The 22,537-nt window shown below is 38.9% G+C and overlaps 1 protein-coding gene and 1 pseudogene across 19 annotated transcripts in view; one reads left to right on the top strand and one right to left on the bottom strand.

The window, feature by feature from the left end:
• R3HDM2 (R3H domain containing 2) overlaps positions 1-22,537 on the top strand; it is a 148,871-nt gene that overhangs the window by 38,669 nt on the left and 87,665 nt on the right. For 7 of the 19 annotated variants that reach the window (XM_059936273.1, XM_059936265.1, XM_059936266.1 and 4 more), the window contains exons 1-2: positions 404-493; positions 4,796-4,858. The exons of 1 other annotated variant lie outside the window; for it this stretch is intronic. The gene's annotated coding sequence lies outside the window, so the exon portion shown is untranslated. Of the gene's footprint in view, positions 1-402; positions 494-4,790; positions 4,859-22,537 lie in introns of those variants that run through there. 11 more of the 19 variants (XM_059936275.1, XM_059936270.1, XM_059936262.1 and 8 more) reach the window with 4 other exon arrangements.
• On the bottom strand, positions 419-978 carry LOC132373326 (putative hydrolase RBBP9; annotated as a pseudogene).

Genomic DNA, 22,537 nt, shown 5'->3' with positions numbered 1-22,537 from the left:
CTCAACCTCCTTGTGTGTCACTCTCTCAACATGTTTAAGGACATGTTATGCTGCAACTCCTACAGCATAACATGAAACCTGTTTAGTTTTAATCTGGACTAGGGATCAGGAAACCTGGGTTTCGTTTCTGTCTTATTCACTTTGGAGAGGTAAGGGTGGTTAAGCTGTCCCATGTCCCTTATCAAATGGGAAAAATACTGTTTTAGGTCAGAGTAATTTGAGGAGATGTAGATTCTATGGAAAATGAAAATATTGTTTGTAATTTAGTTTGAATATTGAAACGTGTGTTTTTTGGACCTTAATTTGATCTGTTTTGCATGCCCGCTATTCATCTGATAGTAGATGATTGTCATCTGTTAATAATCTGATCATTGCCCTACTCCCATGTTGTTACGCAGAACAGCAGGAACCACCCTGGTTATGCTGGCACTTCCAGCATGGACTTGACCACACTAACCAGTTCATGAAACTCCGTGCTCTGGAAATGGCCACGGTCAGTGAATCTGTACAATTTGGCTTCCAACCTGTTGGCCACTTCTTGTTGTTCCTTCCAAGGAAGGAAAGGATCGTCAGTGTAGCCAGACTGCACAATGTGAGGGCAGTTGGCTTTGATCTCCCACTGCCAGGGGTGGCTGAAGTATCCGCTTGCCCGTTCATTGTCATCCCCCAGGTCAGACGTGTACGCAGACACTAACACAATAGCACACACCCGGTGGGTCTCTGCGTACCTCATGGCTGCAGTGGCCCCGGAACTGTGGCCTATGATGATGATCTCCTCGTCACAGTGCAGCTCCGTCTGCATGAAGGGCAGCCAGATGCTCTCTCGAGCTGTGATTGGGTCAGGCATGTTTTTAGCCAAACACTGGAAACCAGGTATCTGCTCCAGCCCCCTCTTCACCCAGCCATATCAGCCGTGGGTGGCCACATCCCAGCCCCCGTTCCCGGGGATGATCACACCGCCTTGCAGGGTGCCGCCATGAGTGCAGCCAACCTCCCTTCCTTCCTTTTAAATTAAGGGGATAGTTTGTGGATTTTTGAAAATTGCCTTTCCTTGTCTTTCTTCTTGAAATTCATGTTAGAACACAGCTTACTTGGTTAAAGGATGTCTTCTGTGATTTCCTGGTGTGGCCAAGGACCAGGTGTTTTCAGGTCTTGACTTTGCGACTGCTTTTCAAATTACGTTAATTGTACCAAACATCTGTTAATGCTGGAGAGATTAGTTTCTTCTCCAGGTGATTTTGGTCTTTTTTTTTAAAATCCTTTTTTTTTTTTTTGTAATTGCTGAGACTTAACGTTCTGGTCTTTTTATGGGCTCTCTTCCCGGCCCTTCAATGCCTTGTTAATCATCCACAGTTACTAAAGTGGGCCTGAAATGACAACTTTTTTCCCAAGGTGCTCAGTGAAGTCAGGAAGGGAAAGCCTCCCTGTCAGGAGAAGGTGTCTGGATTGCAGTTGTCTTGAGTAGACAGTATTTTTATATGTGAAGTAAATAAGACTCTTGGGCAAGGTGCAGGTCTTAGTGACCTGTCAGCCCATCAGGATGAATCAGCTCAAGTCCTAGATGAGGTGACAACGTCAGCACAGTGAGCCCCTTGCCCTGAGTTTATTGGGCCTCTCTTAAGGTAGCTGTCATAGCCCTTATTTTAGAGAAAAGTCAGAGTCATTCTTCAAGATTCAGCTGACTTTAAACATTATTTATTTTGGAGGGGGAAGGTCACTTTCAGTATAGGTGCACCACTGGAAGTGGCATGTGGCTGTTTTTCACATTATAGCCATTTTGATGTGCCGAAGTGTTACAGTTGTTAGCATCTTAAAACTTGTCTCCAGGTGACTAGAGGCTATTCTGCATCTCTAAGTAAGTTTAATTAATTGTCTTGGGTGCCAGACAAGTAGATTTGTTAACTGTAGTTTCTGATTTATCTATTGCTCAAACCAGTGATAATTTGATAGGAATAGGAACTCAGAGGTGGCATTTTATTGCAAAAGATGGATGTTGGTTGCTAAATGCAGTTGATAGAAGGCTAGGACAAAGTATTTGTTTTTCTGGTGACAGGGTCATTATTAAGGCTTTATAGAATGTGCCACTAGTCAGATGACTGAACTAAATCTTCCTACTCCTGTGAGGTTATCTTTAAGGCATTGGGAGTGTCTCACAGAACTCTATGGTACTCTCACAGGTGTTTGCAGCTTCGTCAGATTAGCCTGGTGGTTCTGGTACGTGAGGCACTCCTCAGTGCAACACTAGTAGCCAGAGTTTTGGTAATTGCTGCTGCCTGAGAACATTGGATCTGAAACCCACAGACCTAGAGAACAGTGTTGCCAGATAAGATTGCCATCTTAATTTTCTGAGGGCAAATTTTACCTTCAGAGAAAGGAAGGGAGCTTTCTGAGAATACAAGGCAGATTGTTAGAATGTGGAAGAGAACATAGGGTTTTGAAGCCTGGCCATTTTATTGGCTGTAGAAATACGTTTTTTGGGTTTTTTTTTTTGGTTTGTTTGTTTTTTTGGCTGCGTTGGGTCTTCGTTGCTGCGCGCAGGCTTTCTCTAGTTGCGGAGAGCGGGGGCTGCTCTTTGTTGTGGTGCGCAGGCTTCTCATTGCGTTGGCTTTTCTTGTTGCGGAACATGGCCTCTAGGCACGCGGGCTTCAGTAGTTGCAGCACACGGGCTCAGTAGTTGTGACTTGCGGGCTCTAGGACGCAGGCTCAGTAGTTGTGGTGCACGGGCTTAGTTGCTCCGCGGCATGTGGGATCTTCCTGGGCCAGGGATCGAACCCTTGTCCCCTACGTTGGCAGGTGGATTCTTAACCACTGCACCACCAGGGAAGTCCCTAGAAATAAGTTTTTAAAAACCTAACACCTTAGAGGTAGTACTTGGCTTTGTAAATGAAGCAAACAATTAGAAAACTGTTACAGTGCTTATTATGCATTGTCAGACACTATTTGGCATTGGAGGCACATATGAACAAGACACATAAGATTTCTGCCCTCAAAGAGCTTACATTCTTGTTTGAGAAGATAGACAATTTTCAAATAAATCAATAAGATAATTACAGAGTATAGTGCTATGAAGAAGATTGATATGATGATGTGATTTGAGAATAAGGGAGAAGGGGATACTTCAAATTGGGTGGTCAGACCTCTTCATAGTGACATATGAACTATTAATTGAAGGGAGGCAGAACCAGCATTTCCTGATGAAAGACAACTGTTTTGGGCAGGAGGAAAAACAAATACAAAGGACTTGTGGGAAGTATGTGGTTTGGTATGTTCAAGAGTAGGCAGGGGCCAGATTTTATAAGGCTCTGTAGACCTTGCTTGGGATGATGGGAAGCCACTGGTGGAAGGAAGCTGGTTGAGCAAGGAAGCTAAGTGATCGGAATTACGTGTTAAAAAGATCACTCATAACATAACATTGTAAATCAACTATACTTCAATTAAAAAAAAAAAAAATCACTCTTGATTCTCTGGGGAGAACAGATAGCAGAGTGCCCAGAGCAGAAGTAGAATGATTAGTTAAGAGGCTATTGCATTTTATTAAAAAACTGCAATTATATGGAGGTAAAAGAGGATGGACGGCAGAAGGGAATTCAACTTCTTTCAGAAAGTATTTCACTTTTAATTTTGATAAGATTACAGATAGGGCAAGAAAACCATTATAGCAATAAGTACTAGTGTGTGCTTTGAATTATGTTGTTCTTGATTCTCTGACTCAGAGCTGGAGAGTGACTTTTTGGTGTGGCAAGGCTCTCAGCCTGAACCTACTCTGCTCACTTAAAAATCCCACACATCTGGGCATGACTTGAGGGCCTGTAGGGAAAGGCAACACAGCCAGTAATTTCTTTGCATGAGGGAGAACAAGGCATTTCCTGGGGAAAAAATTCACCATACAGCCATGTTTCAGGACCAAGATTGGCAGTGAAAAGGGGAAGGGCAATATCCTTTGGTCATGCCTCCCAGTCCTAACCAAACTACCATACGTCTCTAATGCCAAAACCCTGAGAGGAAGGGGCCATAAAAAAACTAGAAGAGCTTTTTCATAGAAATCTGTGTAAGATATTGGGAAGGTGGACTTTTGATGTGATATCCACAGGATAGAGTTGTAAGACAAAATTATAAGTTAGGGATACTCCTCACTGTGTAGAACGCAGTGGGACTTAGGTTTTTTGGGCTTCCAAGAACACAGGCTGGCTTGCGCATATTAAGGGTTCCGGTGGTGGCACTCAGCACTCTGGGTTGTTGAAGTGGATTAAGCAGCAGCCAGCCCTCAGAGTCCCGTAAGAGCAATAATAATAAATATTGCAGTTGGAGTGAGGAGATATTAAATTATGTGTTTGTGATACTTATTTCTACTCATAGAAGAAAATTCTGTCTCTGACCTCTGCTTTTGCTTTGCACCTACCAAGAGATATTCTAGATCTGCTAGCTCAGTTTCTAGATTTGTCTTGTGTGGAAGGATAATGGGTAAAAAACAGCTGAAGAATTTCAAGGAGTAAGACTGGATGATTTGTTTGTATTAGAAAGGGGACCGGGAACTGCTTATAAGTAGAGGGGATCAACAGAGGGGAAAGAGCCAAATGAATAGTGTTTTGTTGTGAATTGAGAGTAGGGATGGATATAGAGGGTTCAGCACAAGGTGTAGGATTATAAAAAATATTGTGAGCAAAAGGAATTGGGAAAGAAGATATTAAGAAGCTGATTTGAAATTGATCTTTTTATTTTCTTTGAGAGTCTCAATATATTAAGATTGAAATTGCTTTTAACTTACCTTTTTTTTTTTCTTTCTTTTGGAGGTTAGACTTGTTACTTATATGTGACACCATTCCAGCACTGGACTCATGGAGGCTGAACATTTATTCAGGTAATAATAGATAACATTTATGGAATACTTCTTATGTGCCAGGCAACAAACTAAGTGCTTTACCCTTGATCTCATTTAATCCTCACACAATCTCATAAGGTTGGGAGTGTTACTGCACCCATTTAATAGATGAAGAGATTGAGACTCACAGTATATCAAGATTGAATTAATCTGAATTAAAAAATGGAAAAAGGCTACTGTAATAGTCAAAGTGAGAGATGATGGTAGCTTGGGTTAGGTTATGTCATTTCTTACCTGGCATAAATATCGTGAATGTAAAATGGTTTTGATTGGCTGTACTTCACCCTCATTTCCATACTTTTCCTCATTGCTGAATACATCATGCTTTTAGTTTGTCTTTTTTTTTTTTTGGCTGCGTTGGGTCTTCGTTGTTGTGCATGGGCTTTCTCTAGTTGCGGTGAGCAGGGGCTACTCTTCGTTGTGGTGTGCGGGCTTCTCATTGCGGTGGCTTCTCGTTGCGGAGCACGGGCTCTAGGCGTGTGGGCTTCAGTAGTTGCAGCACACGGGCTCAGTAGTTGTGGCAGGCGGGCCCTAGAGCGTGCAGGCTTCAGTAGTTGTGGCACGTGGGCTCAGTAGTTATGGTGCGCAGGCTCTAGAGCACAGGCTGAGTAGTTGTGGCACATGGGCTTAGCCTGCTCCACAGCATGTGGGATCCTCCCGGACCAGGGATCGAACCCTTGTCCCCTGCATTGGCAGGAGGATTCTTAACCACTGCACCACCAGGAAAGTCCTTTTAGTTTGTCTTTAAAACAGTGGAAATATCTTTTGGTAAAGAAAAATTCAGCTTAGGGTTTTTTTGTTTTTTTGGTTTTTTTGGCTGTGTTAGGTCTTTGTTGCTGTGCGCGGGCTTTCTCTAGTTGTGGCGAGTGAGGGCTACTCTTCATTGCGGTGTGTGGGCTTCTCATTGCAGTGGCTTCTCTTGTTGCAGAGCATGGGCTCTAGGCGCACGGGCTTCAGTAGTTGTGGCATGTGGGCTCAGTAGTTGCGGCTCGCGGGCTGTAGAGTGCAGGCTCAGTAGTTGTGGTGCATGGGCTTAGTTGCTCTGCAGCGTGTGGGATCTTCCTGGACCAGGGCTTGGACCCATGTCCCCTGCATTGGCAGGCAGATTCTTAACCACTGCACCAGGAGGGAAGCCCCAGCTTAGGGTTTTTAACCTTAAAGCTTTTTGAACTTTTTAGAAAGTAGATAAAAAGTTTTGCAATAGTTTATATTTTTTGAGTAAATATCTACAAAAGGTAGATATCTATAATTGAGGAATTCTTAAGAGGTGATTAATATAGATAATAGAGTTTTTTTTGTTGATTTCATCACGCTTGAGATACTATTCACAAGTATTTTCAAGTTTAAGGAACCTTATTAGGGTTTCTTGTAGGAGCTTTTTTTGGTGTATCTAAATGCTTGTTTACAGATTACACTAATTGTAGTACTTGCCAGAACTGGCAGGGTGTCTAGCACTACCGACTGAAGATCAGTCAAAAATGAAGATTGAGCATCTCTGAAATTATAATGTAGGTTAATGGAAGTTTCTTTTTTTTTAAATTTTATTTATGTATTTGGCTGCATCGGGTCTTAGTTGCAGCGCGCAGGCTCTTCGTTGCAGTGGGCGGGCTTCTCTCTATCTGTGGTGTGCGGGCTTCAGAGCGCGTGGGCTCAGTAGTTGTGGTGCGTAGCCTTAGTTGCCCCGTGGCATATGGGATCTTAGTTCCCTGACCAGGGATCGAACCCTTGTCCCCTGCATTGGAAGGCGGATTCTTAACTACTGGACCTCAGGGAAGTCCCCCGGAAGTATTTTTTTTTAATTTTTAAAAATTTATTTATTATTTTTGACTGCATTGGGTCTTCGTTGCTGCATGTGGGCTTTTCTTTAGTTGCAGCGAGCAGGGGCTATTCTTCGTTGCGGTGTATGGGCTTCTCAATGCGGTGGCTTCTCTTGTTGCGGAGCACAGGCTCTAGGCACGCAGGCTTCAGTAGTTGTGGCAAGTGGGCTCAGTAGTTGTGGCCCGTGGGCTCTAGAGCGCAGGCTCAATAGTTGTGGTGCACAGGCTTAGTCATTCCGCGGCATGTGGGATCTTCCCGGACCAGGGATCGAACCCGTGTCCCTTGCATTGGCAGGCAGATTCTTAACCACTGCGCCACCAGAGAAGTCGTGGAAGTATTTTTAAGTTCACAAAAATTCAAATTTATATGCTACTTTGAGTGGTTCTCCATGTTTAATGTTGCCAGAAGTTGCCTGTACACTCAGCAAGGTAAAGTAAAACCACTTTATTACTACCTTATCAATTATTGAGTTGCCAGCATGCGTACATTGCCCTATCATATTTTCAAAAAAGAGCTTGAGGCTTTTAATAATTGACATACAGTAAACTGTACATATTAAAACGTACAATTTGTTAAGTTTTGACATGTGTTCACTGTAAAACTGTCACGCCAATCAAGACATAATGAAGGTCTCACGAGCCCCTCGCCCCCTTCCCCCTCCCGGCCCCAACACCTCGGACCCCGGGACCGCGCCCCTCCCTGCCCCCAGGCTCCCACTCCCTGAGGAATTTCTACACCGGGGTGTCCCAGCCCGGCCGCGGGGAGCCCCCCTTCATCTCTGTCGGCTATGTGGACGACACGCAGTTCGTGCGGTTCGACAGCGACGCCCCGAATCCGAGGATGGAGCCGTGGATGCCATGGGTGGAGCAGGAGGGGCCGGAGTATTGGGATCGGAACTCGCGGATCTACAAGCACCACGCACAGACTTTCCGAGTGAACCTGAACACCCTGCGCAGCTACTACAACCAGAGCCGAACCTCTTCAGCCCACCGTTCTCACGGCATCATTGTTGGCCTGGTTCTTTTGGTGGTCACTGGAGCTGTGGTGGCTGGAGCTGTGATCTGGAGGAAGAAGCACTCAGGCAGCGACAGTGCCCAGGGCTGTGATGTTATCTTTCACCAGTCCTAAAGCGCTGTTTCCTGGATTATTCTTTCCATCTTTTCCAAAGAACCAAAAACTGGAAAGGAACAAGGATTAAACCCTGGAAGTCCCAGTGCTACGTGATCTGATCAGACCACACACCTGAGCAGACTGCAGAGTTTTGGCACTGCGTCTAGACAGCACAGAGACCAGGGAGTCCTAAACTTTAATTTGCATAAGAATCATCGGGACATCTTGGTAAGATTCAGAAGGTCTGTAGTAGGGCATGGGATTCTGTATTATAACAAGGTTGGTGCTGATTCTGCTTTCAGATCACATTTAGTAGCAAGAACGTAGACCAGGATTCCCACGTGGCTGTGCACCAGCCTCACCTGTAGGGCTTGTTGAATAAGCAAATCTTGGGCTCCGTGCCCAGCATTCTGAGATGGTGGGTCTGGGAAGAAGCCTGAGTATTTTGCAGCAATCCTTACAAGCAATCTTGGGATTCAGCCGGATTGGGAACGACTGAGGTCAGTGATCAGAGAGCGCTCAGGTTGGGGAGGAGCCTTAAATCCACACTTAAACCTTGTTTTTTCCTGGAAAGAAAAGAGCAAGACGTATGCTGGAGACACATGTTGGTTTTTCTACCCTGGGGTATGTAGCCAGGTGGAAGACTGACGAAGTGTTATCAGCTCAAGATAATGAAAATCTGTGAATCCTTGCTCTCTGAAACTATTCCCTGGATGGATTTCTCACTCATTCCTTGGTATAAACAATGGAATACAAAAAAAAAAAGACGTAATGAACATATTTATCACCTCCACAAGTTTTCTTATCCCCATTTGTTATCCTTCTCCCAACCTCTGTGGTCTCCTGGCAACCACTGATCAATTTTCTGTCACTATAGAGTAGTTTGCATTGTCTAGAATTTTATATAAAGGGAATCATAAAGTGTATACTCTCATATTTACTTATTTTTGGTTTGGCTTTTTTTATCAAGCTAATTATTTTGAGATTCATCTATGTTGTTGCATGTATCAATAGTTATTCCTTTTTATTGCTGAGTAGTGATCTTTTGTACAGCTGTAACACAATTTGTTCATGCATTCACTTACTGATGGACATTTGGGTTTATTCCGGTTTTTGGCAGTTACAGATAAAGTTATGCTATGAATATTTGTGTACAAATCTTTGTATGGACATATACTTGATTTTTCCCTCCAAGTTAATTTCTTTCTTTATTTTTTTCTTTTTTTTTGACGTGAATTCACGTAGCATACAATTAACAATTTTAAAGTGTACACTTCATTGGTATTTAGTATATTTACAGTGTTCTGCAATCACAAGCACTTTCTAGATCCAGAACTTTTTCATTATTCCATAAACCACCCCATGCCCATTAACTAATCATTCCCCATTCTCTCTTCCCCCCATCCCTTGGTAACTTCTAATCTGCTTTCTGTCTCTATGGATTTGCCTAGTCTGGATATATAATATAAAAGAAATCAGACAATATGTGAACTTTTGTGATTGGCTTCTTTCATTTAGCATAATGTTTTCATGGTTCATCCAAGTTTTAGCATGTATCAGTACTTTGTTCTTTTTTTTTGGGTGCGCCATGTGGCTTGCAGGATCTCAGTCCCCCCACCAGGAATTGAACCTGGGCCGTGACAGTGAAAACCTGGAATCCTAACCACTAGGCCACCAGGCAACTCCCAGTACTTTGTTCTTTTTTATGGCTGAATAATATTCTGTTGTGTGGTGGATATATCACATTTTGTTTATCCATTCATCAGTTAGTGGACTTTTAGGTTGTTTCCACTTTGGGGTACTGTGAATAATGCTGCTATGAACAATTATGTACAAGTTTTTGTGTGGAAATATGTTTTCATTTCTCTTGACTATAAACCTAGAAGTCTAATGGCTGGATCATATGGTAACTGTATGTTTAACTTTCTGAGGAACTGTCAAACTGCTTTCAAAGTGGTTGCAGGATTTTACATTCCCACCGACAATGTTTGAGAGTACCAATTTGTCTATCATCATCAAACGTCTTATTGTCTGTCTTTTTGAGTCCAGCCATCCTAGTGGGTGTGAAGTAGTATCTCATTATGGTTTTGATTTGCATTTTCCTGGTGACTAGTGATGTTGAGCATCTTTTCACGTACAAATTGGCCATTTGTATATCTTTTTTGGAAAAATGTATATTTATTTAAATCCTTTGCCTTTTAAAAAATTGGATAACTTGTCTTTTTATTATTGAGTTGTAAGAGTTCTGGGTACAAGTTCCTTATCAGATGTATGCTTTGCAAATATTTCTTCCATAGGTTGTTTTTTCACTTTCTTGATGGTATTGTTTACAGACAAAAGTTTTAAATTTGATTAAGTCCACTGAATCTATTTTTTTCTTTAAGAGTTTTATGGTTTTAGCTCTTACATTTAGGTCTGTGATCCATTTTGAGTTAATTTTTGTGTATGGTGTGAGGTATGGTTCCAACTTTTTCTTTTATGTATAGATATCCACTTGTCTCATTACTGCATGTTGAAAAGACTGTCTTTGGCCTATTTGATTGTCTTGGCACCCTTGTCAAAAATCAGTCGACCATAAATGTAAGGATTTATTTCTGGACTTTCAATGCTATTCCACTACAATACTGTTTTGATTACTGTAGCTTTGTGTAGTTAGTTGAACTTGGGAAATGTGAGTCCTCCAATTTTGTTGTTCTTTTTTAAGATTATGTTGTTTATTCTAGGCCCCTTGCATTTCCATGTGAATTTTAGGATCAGTTTGTCATTTTATGCAAAAAAAAAGCCAGCCGGGATTTTGATAGGGATTGCTTTGAATCTGTAGATCAGTTTTGGGAGTGTTACCATCTTAGCAGTAAGTCTTCCAATTGATGCACATAGGATGGATTTACTCTTATTTAGATATTATTTCATTTCTATCAATAATAGTTCGTGATTTTCAATATACAAGTTACATTTTTTTTAACTCTACCCCATTACACTTCTTCTGTTAAATTTATAACTAAGTATTATTTTTGTTACTATTGTAAATTTTTCCCCCCTTAACTTCACTTTTGAGTTGTTCATTGCTTGTGTATAGAAATACAATCAATTTTTGTATATTGACCTTGTATCTTGCAACCTTGTTGAACTTGTTTATTAGTTTTCAGTGGATTCCTTAGGATTGTCTAGATACAGGATCTTGTCATCTGCAAATAGAGATCGTTTTTACTTCTTTTCCAGTCTGGATGCCTTTTCTTTCTTCTTAGTGCCTCATTGCCTTAGCTAGAACCTCCAGTGCAAAAGTTTATGTCTTTGTCTTATTACTGAGCTTAGGATAAATGCATTCAGTCTTTAAGTAGGATGTTATTTATGGGGTTTTGCAGATTCCTTTTATGAAATTGAGTTATTTCCTTAGTGGTCCTGGGGATTACAATTGACATCTTAATTTATAACAATGTAGTTTAATTTAATACCAACTCAGTTACAGTCGTGTGCAAAACTTTGTGTCTGTATAGCTCTGTTCCCTCTTCGTCTTTTGTTCTATTACATACAAATTACATCTTTGTACATTGTGTGCCCATTAACACAGGTTTATAATCATAGCTTTATTTAGTTGTCTTTTAAATCAGATAGACAAAGAGTTACAAACAAAACATTTATTTATACTATCTTTTACATTTACCTATATAGTTACTTTTACCAGTACTTTTAATTTTTTTGTTTGGATTTGAGATACTGCCTTAGAGTCCTTTTATTTCAGCCTGAGTGACTGTCTTTAGTATTTATTGTAAACTAGATCTGCTAGTGATGAGTTCTTTCATTTTTATCTAGGAATGTCTTAATTTCTCCTTTGTTTTTGAAGGATAGCTTTGCTGGAGATAGAGTTCTTGGTTGATAGTCTTTTTCTTTCAGCACTTTGAATAAATCTTCCATTGCCTTCTGACCTCCATGGTTTTTGATGAGCTTCCTGGATTTGCAGATTTAGTGTTTGAGAAAAATTTGGCCATTATTTCATTAAATATCCTTTCTTTCCCTTTCTCTCCTGTCATGGGACTCCCAATATGAATTGTTAGGCTTTGTTCTGAGGCTTTGTTCATTTTTCTTTATTCTTTTTTCTTTCTGTTCCTCAGACAGATCTAGCCTAATTGACCTAGCTTCAAGTTTGTTGATTATTCCTTCTTCCTGCTCAGGTCTTGTGTTGAACTCTCTACTGATGTTTTTCATTTCCATTATTGTAGTTTCCAACTCCAAAATTTCCATTTGTGGTTCCTTTTTGTAATTTCTGTCTTTCTATTAATATTCTATTTTTGGTGAGATATTTTTCTCATACTTTTTCTTTAGTACTTTAGTCATAGTTCTCTTAACTTTTTTGATTTTTTTTCCTCCCTCCCTCTTTCCTTTTTTGATCTTATTTAAAATGGCTGATCTTATTTTAAAAGTCTATCTAAATCCAATGTTTGGGCTCCCTAAGTGACTTTCTGTTGACTGCCATTTTTCCTTGTGGGCCATACATTCTGCTTCAAGGAAATGTTGTTATATTGCTTCTTGTATAGTATAAGATTTTACAATACTGTACTTCTGTTTCTTCCCTCCTGGGCATACATTTACTTGTATATATAAATTGTACAATATATTTTAAATTATTCTTGCTTTGAATAGTTGAGTATTTTAAAAAGATATTTAAATAACGAAGAAAGAGTTTTATCTATTTACCCACATTGTTACCACTTATGCTCTTAACTCCTTTATGTAGATCCAGATTTTCATCTGTTATCATATTCATTCATCTTGAAGGACTAGTACAGGTCTGCTGGTGATGAATTCTTTCAGCTTTTGTGTGTCTGAAAAGTTTTATTTATTTTAAATAAAAAAGTTTTATTTTATTTACTTTATTTTGCCTTCATTTTTGAAAGATATTTTCTGTGAGTATAGAATTTTTGGTTGACAGTTTTTTTTCTTTCAGTCCTTTAAGATACCACTCCATTGTCTTCTGACTTGAATAGTTTCCAGCGAGAATTCTGTTGTTATCTTCATCTTTGTTCCTCTATAGATAATAAGTCCTTTTTCTCTGGCTACTTTTTTTTTTATTAATTTATTTTATTTGTTTATTTTTGGCTGCATTGCATCTTTGTTGCGGCACACGGATTTTCTCTAGTTGTGGCGAGCGGGGGCTACTCTTTGTTGCAGTGTGCCGGCTTCTCATTGCGGTGGCTTCTCTTGTTGCAGAGCACAGGCTCTAGGCACTCGGGCTTCAGTAGTTATGGCATGCGGGCTCAGTAGTTGTGGCTTGTGGGCTCTAGAGCACAGGCTCAGTAGTTGTGGTGCACGGGCTTAGTTGCTCCGCAGCACTTGGGATCTTCCCGGACCAGGACTCGAGGTAATGTTCCCTGCATTGGCAGGCAGACTCTTAACCACTGCACCACCAGGGAAGCCCCTTCTCTGGCTACTTTTAAGATTTACTCTGTATTACTCGTTTTAGGTAGTTTGGTAATAAGGTGTTTTGTTCTTTGAGCTTCTTGGATCTGTGTATTTATAGTTTTATTCCAATTTGGAAACTTTTAAGTTATTGTTTCTGTAATATTTTTTTCCTCTCTCTTCTTTGGAGATACCACTGACACATATATTAGGTAATTTGAAATTATTCCACAGTTCACTGGTAATTTGTTCATTTTATTTAGTTTTTTCCCCTGATGTATTCTGTTGCAATTTCTAATCTGCTGTTAGTCTTACATAGTGTAGTTTTATCTCTAACATATCAGAGATTTTTTTTACTTCTTCTAACATGCCTACTTTTTCCTTTCGATTTTTGCATATATGGAATACAGTTATAATAACTTTCTAAATATCTTTCTTTACTATTTCTATAATCTGTATTGTTTCTCAGTCATTTATCTTAACTTTTCATTATGAAATAAGTATAATTTATAAGAAGTTGTACATGTTCCATGTGTTTTTCACCCATTTTCTCCCAGTGGTAACGCTTATATAATTATAGGACAATATCAAAACTAGGAAATTGATATTGGTACAGTCTTCAGAGTTTATTCATATCTGACCAGTTTTACATCTACTCCTGTGTGTGTGTGTGTGTGTGTGTGTGTGTAGTTCTATGGAATTTCATCATGTGTGAATTTGTATATCTACAGCCACCATCAAAGTACAGAACAGTTCTATTCAAACAAGAATTTTTCCTGTTGCCCTTTTTTTTTTCTTTTGGCTGCACCACGCAGCATCTGGGATCTTAGTTCCCCGACCAAGGATCAAACCCGTGCCCCCTGCATTGGGAGCATGGAGTCTTAACCACTGGACCACCAGCGAAGTCCTTGTTGCCCTTTTATAACCACTCCTATCCTACCTACCTCCACCCCACTCATAAACCTGTAACCCTGGCAACCACTAATCTGTTCTCCATCTCTATAATATTGTCATTTCAAAATGTTATTTAAATGGAATCATACAGTATATAACCCTTTAAGGTTGACTTTTTTTTGCCCCCACTCAGCATAATTCCCTTGAGGTCCATATAAGTTGTATATGTGTGTGTGTATCAATAGTTTGTACCCTTTTATTGCTGAGTAGTGTTCCATGGTATGGCTATCCCAAGTCTGTTTAAGCATTCACCTGTTGAAGGACTTCTGTATTGGTTCCAGTTTTGGGCTATTATGAATAAAGCTACTGTGAACATTCACATACAGGTTTTTGTGTAAACATAAGTTTTTATTTTTCTGGAATAAAGGTCCAAGAGTACAGTTGCTGGGTGGCATGGTAATTGCATATTTCATTTTATAAGAAACTGCCAGACTTTCTTCTAGAGTGGCTTTGCCATGTTACATTCCTACCAGCTATGTATGAGTGATTTAGTTTCTTTGCATCCTTGCCAACATTTGGTATTGACAGTTTTTTTGTTTTGTTTCGTTTTTTTTGGCCATGCTGCGCAGCTTGTGGGATTTTAGTTCCCTGATCAGTGAATGAACCCAGGCCCTTGGCAGTGAGAGCACGGAATCCTAACCACTGGACCACCAGGGAATTCCAAACAGTATTTTTTATTTTAGCCATTATGATAGGTATGCAGTGATATCTCATTTTGGTTTTAATTTGTATTTCTCTAATGGCTAATGATTTTGAATATGTCTGTTCATGTCTTTTGCCCATTTTCTATTTGGATTGTTTGTTTCTTTACTGTTGAGTTTTGAGAATTCTTTATATATTCTGTATACAAGTCTTTTGTTGGATATGTGGTTTGCAGATATTTCTCCAATCTGTGGCTTACTCTTCTATGAGCTCTAGACTCCTTTGCTCTCTCAGACTTTCACTCCTGTGTTCTCCACTTAGGGAGCATGTTGGAGCATGCCTAGGTTCCCCTTAGACTCCCTTTTTTGACATTTCTTGGAAACTCTCCCTAGGCATTAAACGTGGGTAATCATAGAGCTTACCTTATTTGTTTCCCATCTCTGAGGAATCATTGTCCTTCATTGCCTGTTGTCCAGTGTCTTAAACACCAGTGTTTCACACATTTGTCTGGTTTTTTATTGTTTCTTCCAGGAAGATAAACATCATCCCTGTTATTCCAAGTTAGTCAGAAGTGAGATCCCCACCCCAACCCCCAGAGTTTTCAATAACATTAGGAACATCCACTGTTATTAACTACTGTCCCAAAATTCCTTCCTTTCTTAAGTTGTTTTTAAAAAAGGGCCAGTTGGGGGGTGAGGTGGGAATGGAGGCTAAATATAACTCAGACAAAAAGATACTTCTGACGCTGTTCAGTGTCTCTTGAAGCCCAGCTACTTTTGGAAGTTTGCAGATCAATCAGATAGATACAGGCTTAAAGCTAGAAATAGGTCAGCTACCATAGCACACAATGATGGTGGGAAAAGATTTTTGTGACAGCTTGTGTGTGATAATATATCCTTTCTTGTTCAGGATTCTCTTTGAATGTAATGCTAGATTCTGGGTGTTTTCAAATGCATTTTCTCTATTCTTATCCTTATAGTCCTTTCCTTAAAAGAATAACTATATTTTTAAAATTACATTTTCCTTTATTTAAAGGGTAGAGTTAACCAGTTAAAGCAGCCTTTTCCAGCCTAGGTACATCTAGCTAGGTAATTCTCCTTTGACCTTTATTATTAGTTTTGGAGCTTATCTCAGAGTTAATGGTGATTTAATATATATACAAGTATTTCTTAAAGATTTCTCTCTGCATTTCAAAGCTGTGCTTATCTATGTAAAAATTCAGAGAGATAAGTATTGCCACAGGATCACATGGCTAGTAGCTATCAAACACTTGAAGAAAATATTTCTTTGGAGTTATTTTGTGGAATTAGGACACATTTCAGTAATTAGGTAACTGAGCTCTGGGAATCTGCTAGAGCCACCTTTAGAATAGAGCTGCCTCTGCTTATGCTAGTCTCATCAGGAAAGTTTTATTTCTATTCCCAGTCTATTGTTTCTGCTGATGAACAAGGGCATAGCTTGGTATATTATTAGTCAGCTGTTTTTCCGCAGTGTGTATCATGATGCCTTGCACAGAATGGTTACTCACAGAGTATTTGTTGCATGAATGAATGAATGCCTCTTCCTTGAGTCACTGCTTCAGTCAGTTCCCTTCATATATTTCATCCAGGATCTTTCTTTTCTTTCCATCTCTATCCTTTTGGTCATTTTTTTGTTTGCATTTCCTCCAGAGGGTGAACAAAGAAGGCAAAGAAGATGAGCCTGAAATCATTTCATTCTTTATGAGTAACTCGGATAAGAAAAAAGTATTGTATGAGAAGAAATTGAAACTCCTGGCTAAAATGAGAGTTTTGAGTTAATACTGGATTTCGTTTATCTTTTCTGTCTTTCCCTGGCATTACTAATGATGGATTGGTGTTTTGCTTTTCTTCAAAGCCCTGAACAGCTTTCTCTTTAATTATAGCTAGTGATATGCTCCTTTAGTTTTCATTTTATTTCTAATGTTTCTTACTTTTCCTCTGTATGGAGTTCTCTTCCTCTTCTTTATTCCTTAAATATTGGTGTGTCCTGAGGCCTATGCTCACCTCTCTAGTCTTTTCTGTGGTTAATCTGACACTGTTCTCACCATGCACTCTCCTTTTAAAATCCAAGGTTTCGACTTCTGCCACAGTTTGGTGGTCTAGATATCCAGTTCCATCAGTGTAACTGCCTATTGGGCACTTTGATTATGTCAGCTTGTGGGCACATCACATTTACCATGTTTTAAACAGAACTTTATTATCTTTTTTTTCCCCAAACTGGTTTCTCCTTCAGTATTCGTATCTCAGTGGTGGAAATGTCTACCCCAATTGTTCTCAAACTTTTTGGTATCATAATCTCTTTGTACTCTTAAAAATTACTGAGGCCTCCAAAAGAGCTTTTGTTTTATATAGGTTATAACTATCAATATTAATGTATTAGAAATTAAAACTGAGAAATTTAAAAAACATTAATTCATTTAAAAATGATAATAAATCCATTACATGGTAACGTAAAAGCGAATTAAAAAAATTTTTTCCCCCATAACAACAGCAACAAAATTTATGAGAAATGTGTCATTGTTTTTAATTTTTGCAAATAATTTAGTGTTGGGGTTAATAGAATACAGATGAATTCTCGTATCTGCCTTTCATTCAGTTAGTTGTGATATTACATGTCATGTAGCTTCTGGAAAATGCTCTTGTGTATCTTTGAGGGCATGAGAGTGAAAAGGGTGAATGAGGTCTTAACCAAAACCATTATTATAAAAATGGTTTGACCTTGCATATCCCATGAAAAAGTGTTGGAGCTTCCCAGGGGTCCCAGGCCACACTTTGATAACTCCTTTTCTCTCTGGTTGCCTGGGTGTTCTCTTAGGCTTCTCTTCTCCCAAGCATCACACATACCTCCTGTGTCACCAAGTCTTAATGATTCTACCTCCTTAATGCCTCTTGGGTCAGAGTCCCCTCATTCTACAGCCAGAATGCTTATCTCATCTTTTCCCTACTTGGTATCTCTGCCTCTATTTTATCTTCTTTCTAACCCATCCACATTGTAACAAAAGTAATCTTTCTAAAATAGAAATATGATCATATAACTACTTTCTGAAAGTCCTTTACAAGTTTCCCATTGCTTTAGTTAGTACACAAGATGTTTTATGATCCTGTTTCCACTAACCTCTAGCTTCTTCTCCGAACACTTTTCTGTGAGTACCTTATACTATAGCTTTCTTTACGCAATACTTGCAGTCCTGAGAAAGCATCATGGTGACCCATACATCTGTGTTAATGATATTATTGGGTTCACACTATGTTCCTGGCACTGTTCTAAGTACTTTACATATATTATCTCATTTAATCTTTACACAGTCTTCCAAAAGAAGTACTTTTACCATTTTATTTTGTAGATGAGGAAACTGGGATTTAAAGAGTGAAGTAACTTTCCTCAGATCATCCAGTTGTTAAATATGGAATCTAAGTCTGTTTCTCCACTTCTCTATTTGGCTAAATACTGTTTGTCCTTGAGGATTATTAGGCTTAAGCATCCCCTCCTTCTGGAAGCCTTTCCTCCAGTGTGATTTAGATGACTGTTCCTTCTGTTTCCATTTAACCTTGTGAGCAGCTCTAGCTAGCATTTAACATATTAGAATTTACTTATTTGTCACCTGCATGATTGATTTTCCTGGTAGGTACAGGAAGGGAACTTCATTCCTCTGGCACAGGAAAATTAGTCTGCATCCCAGAATATTTATTTCTAAAAGGAAAATGCATGTTGAGGGCCTTAAAACCTAATGTCACTCTGGACCTACTTATTCTGTTCATTCTATGTAAGCAAAGCTCTCAGTTTCAGAGAAACTATAAAACAAATAATAATATTTCTATATTAATTCTTCCAAATTTAAAAAATAGTATCCCTGATCTTGTATTGGTTTAGAGGAGACTAAATAACAACAACAAAATAATAGCTAACATTTATTTAAAATATTTTCCATGTATCTAAGCATTTTACCGGTATATTAACTCACTTTAATATTTACAACCCCATGAGATAGTTATTATTAGCCTTTGTTTTACAGATAAGGGAAACTGAGGCACCAAGAGGTTAAGCAGCTTATCCAAGATCACACAGCTTGTAAGTGGCAGGTGGGGAAATCAAATCTCTAAAAACTATACTGTGCAGAATACTGAATCTTTTTACCCAGGATCCCATATTTATAGTCTTTGTTAGGATAAAGGTATGTGAGGATTAGAGGTAAAATTATATGGCACAACCCTAGTGTCGTGATCTTACAGAAAAAGATGATTTACTATAGATTTTTTAAAATGTGTTTTCTTTTAAAACACCATCTTTTTAGTACGAATGAAAGGATCTTTCAATGTTATCATTATTACAAAATTAATATCATAGTTCTGAGCTTCCTGCCCAATTAATTCCTACTTTCCCAGTGAATAATAGCAACAAAAAGTTTCATATTTTAGTTGAGCCTTAGGAAGCTGATAATTATTCTCCTAGCAAGTTACATTGGTTAATTCCAGAATCCTGTTTTCTTTATTTGTTAGATACATCTGCCCTCCCCCCATTCCTTAAGCATTGCTGTGGATGTTTAATTTTGAGAATGCTAATTAGCTTTAGTAATTACACACCTTGAGGCATGTCTAGACATTTATAGCTTTGTATTTTTGGTCTAGAATAGGATGTGTTGGAACTTTTTGGCCTTTGTGTCTTTGTTTTTTTTTTAAAGAAAGCTTTGAATTTAGTTTAGGGAGGAGTTATGTTAATCTAAGTTCAGTCATGGAATTTAGGGCTATTGCGAGTTTATTTAGCCAGTATCCAGGAATATCATACTTGTCTTTTGCTAATAGTATTCTGAAGTCACCAAAAGTAGTTTTTCTTTAAGATGATGCTTTATGTTGTAGATGGAATCAGACCAATGTGGAGGATATAATTTTATTAAAATAAGGACCCAGCCTAGTTTGGGGATTTGTGTGAATCAGAAAGCACAGCCACAACAGGTCCCCCATGTCGACACACTTTTAATTCTCAGTTATGCAGGATATGCTGCTGAGGTATCTTTTTACCAGCCATCATTCTGTCTATCTGAAAGTGTTATGTATAATGTTGTCAAAGTTGTTTCAGTCTGTTTCAGAATAGAAGATTACATACTTCTGCTACAATGTTCTAACCCTTAGTTTGAAAATGAGCATTCATCAGAGAGATAAATGGATTGATTTAAGAAAATTTAAAAACCATAATAATGTTTTTGAGAACTTGATGGGGTGTAGGATATGGTTTGTAGACTTGCTTTGAAGCTCTTAAGAGTTGATAGGATCGACCTATGCCAGATTCAGTGGGGTTGCGGATAAAAGCGTGAGAGACATGCAGAAAGGTGCCTTTTCCCTAACCTGCTCTTTTGGATATCTTTCTATTATATCCCATCATATTTGGAGCCTAAAACAAGAGCTTCAGTATAATTTAGTTAATTGAATTATCCTCTCTGGTAGGATTATGTGTGAAATTACTGAGTATTATTAGTATCTCTATGCAGGCAGGTAAGGAATCAAAGTTGAAGAGAGCAAAAATGTCCTTACATTAAAGACATACTCTGATGTTTCAGTTAATTTCATTTTTAAAGAAACTGTTCTGAAATTAGAGGGAGCAGCTAAGTGAAGTAGCCATATATAAATAATTCACTTTCTGGTTATACCAGGCTTGCTTACATATGATATTGATGTTGGGGTATCAGATAACCACTCCATACTTGCTTTTTGTAGTTAATGGTTTATTAACAATGGTTTATTCATTGTGCCAGGAACTATCTGAGAGTAAGGGATATAGCAATGAAAAGAAAAGGAAAAATCCCTGCCCTTATAGATCTTACATTTTTTTTCCGGTTTTATCGAGATACAATTGACATATAGCTCTGTATAAATTTAAGGTGTACTGCACAATGACTTGACACATATATTGAAAAATGATTACCACAATAAGTTTCGTTAACATTCATCTCCCTGTGTAGTTAGAAAAATGGAGCTTACATTTTAGTGGGAGAAATGGTTATAAGAAAAATAATCAGTGCCATCAGACTTCCATGGAATTAATGCAGAATTCCTTAAGATGAGACTTACAGATGGCTGTGTTTTGGTTGTAGTTTCTCTGGAATTGGCTCTACTTCTTTGTCCTTTTAGTACCTACATTGCCCATACTAGGAAGAAGAGTGATAGAAGAGCATATAATAAATAATAGTTTCAGTTTGTCACAGATTTGCTGTGCATCAGGCACCCTGAAAAATAACTTTGAAAATTATTTAATTGCATTAAAATCCTGTGAAGGAGATTTTAACTTGCTTATTTTACAGGTCAGTAAAGTGAGGCTTACAGAGGTGATAACTACTCTGAGATCACATAGCTGGTGTGTGATATATCTAGGCATACCTGCTCCTAACAGTTTTAAATCCCAGGGCAAAAGCATGAATGGAAGCACATATTCCATGTGTCTAGATATTTAAGTTATAAATCAGGATTTTAAAAACAACTGTTAGAAAAAAATTCTTTCCTCCTGCTTAGATATACTTTCATAATGACCTAGAAGGCCACAATTCCTGGACTCACCAAAATTCTGAGATAGGATGGGATAGTACAGGGATACCCTCTAGGTCTAGTCTCCATCTACACCCCTCTCTCTCATTATCTGTCCCTTGCCCACCATTCAGACCATGGAATGTGAACAACAATGAGTATTGCCTGTCGAGAACAGAGTTTGAGAAGAGATCCACTGAAGGCCCTGGAAGTGAGATTGGGACTGCTTGGGCGGGGCATTCTAGAATCCAGAGAATATAGTTGGGAGTGACAGAGTCGGGGGCTTCAGGTAGGTATGGCCCCTTGGTCCCATGAACATCTTGCCCTGAGGGGATAGACAGGTCAGAAGAGGGTCAGAGTGGATCTGTCTAAAGTGCAAGACCCAGAATAGGCTTTCTTTACCACAGCCAAGGGTGGTACTAGCACCAGGACTCAAACCCAGGTACATTTGACCATACTGTCCTTTGTCAACAGTAAGAAAGTGTGGATTTACAGAGAAAGGACGTGATGGCTTACTGTCTGGTGAGTGGAGCAGGGATGGAAAACAGCTAGTCTGACTATGTTATGTCATGCTTGGAGAAGTGCTTCAGATGGATCATGTTTTCAATGAGCCAGTCTGTTTCTCCTTTGAAAATACTATTTAGTGTTTACTCTTAGACTCTAGGGAATTTAAGAATTGAAAAAAAGGGACTTCCCTGGCCCTCCAGTGGTTAGGACTCCACGCTTCCACTGTAGGGGGCATGGGTTCGATCCCTGGTCAGGGAACTAGGATCCCACATGCTGCATGGCCAAAAAACAAAAAAACAAAAGAATTGAAAACAAACAAACAAACAAACAAACTTCATGTGTTCCAAGTGCATTCTGGTCTTTCTGTAGTTTAAGTTGAATGGCACAGTTATGAAGAGACATATACAATTTTTCTTCTAAAGATGGGTGAGGCAGAAGCATATTGGTCTGTTTATGTTTTGGGCTGGAATTTACACTGAACAAGAATTTCTTCAGTACTGTTTGTTTTGCTTAGTTAGAATGAAGCATTTATAAAAGGACTAGATTATGGTTTCTGTTGTATTTTATATCATACGTTAAAGGTAGATCAGGCATCATTATATAGTCTTAAAATTTTCAGTTGTCTGAAATTGATCTCAGAATTAGGAAGAGAGTGATGTATATTTTGGTGGCTGTGAGGAAATGAAGTTTGGATGTAGAA

The sequence above is a fragment of the Balaenoptera ricei genome, chromosome 10 (assembly GCF_028023285.1).
Source record: "Balaenoptera ricei isolate mBalRic1 chromosome 10, mBalRic1.hap2, whole genome shotgun sequence".
Classification (NCBI taxonomy): Eukaryota; Metazoa; Chordata; class Mammalia; order Artiodactyla; family Balaenopteridae; genus Balaenoptera; species Balaenoptera ricei.
This window is presented reverse-complemented; position numbering and strand designations above follow the sequence as displayed.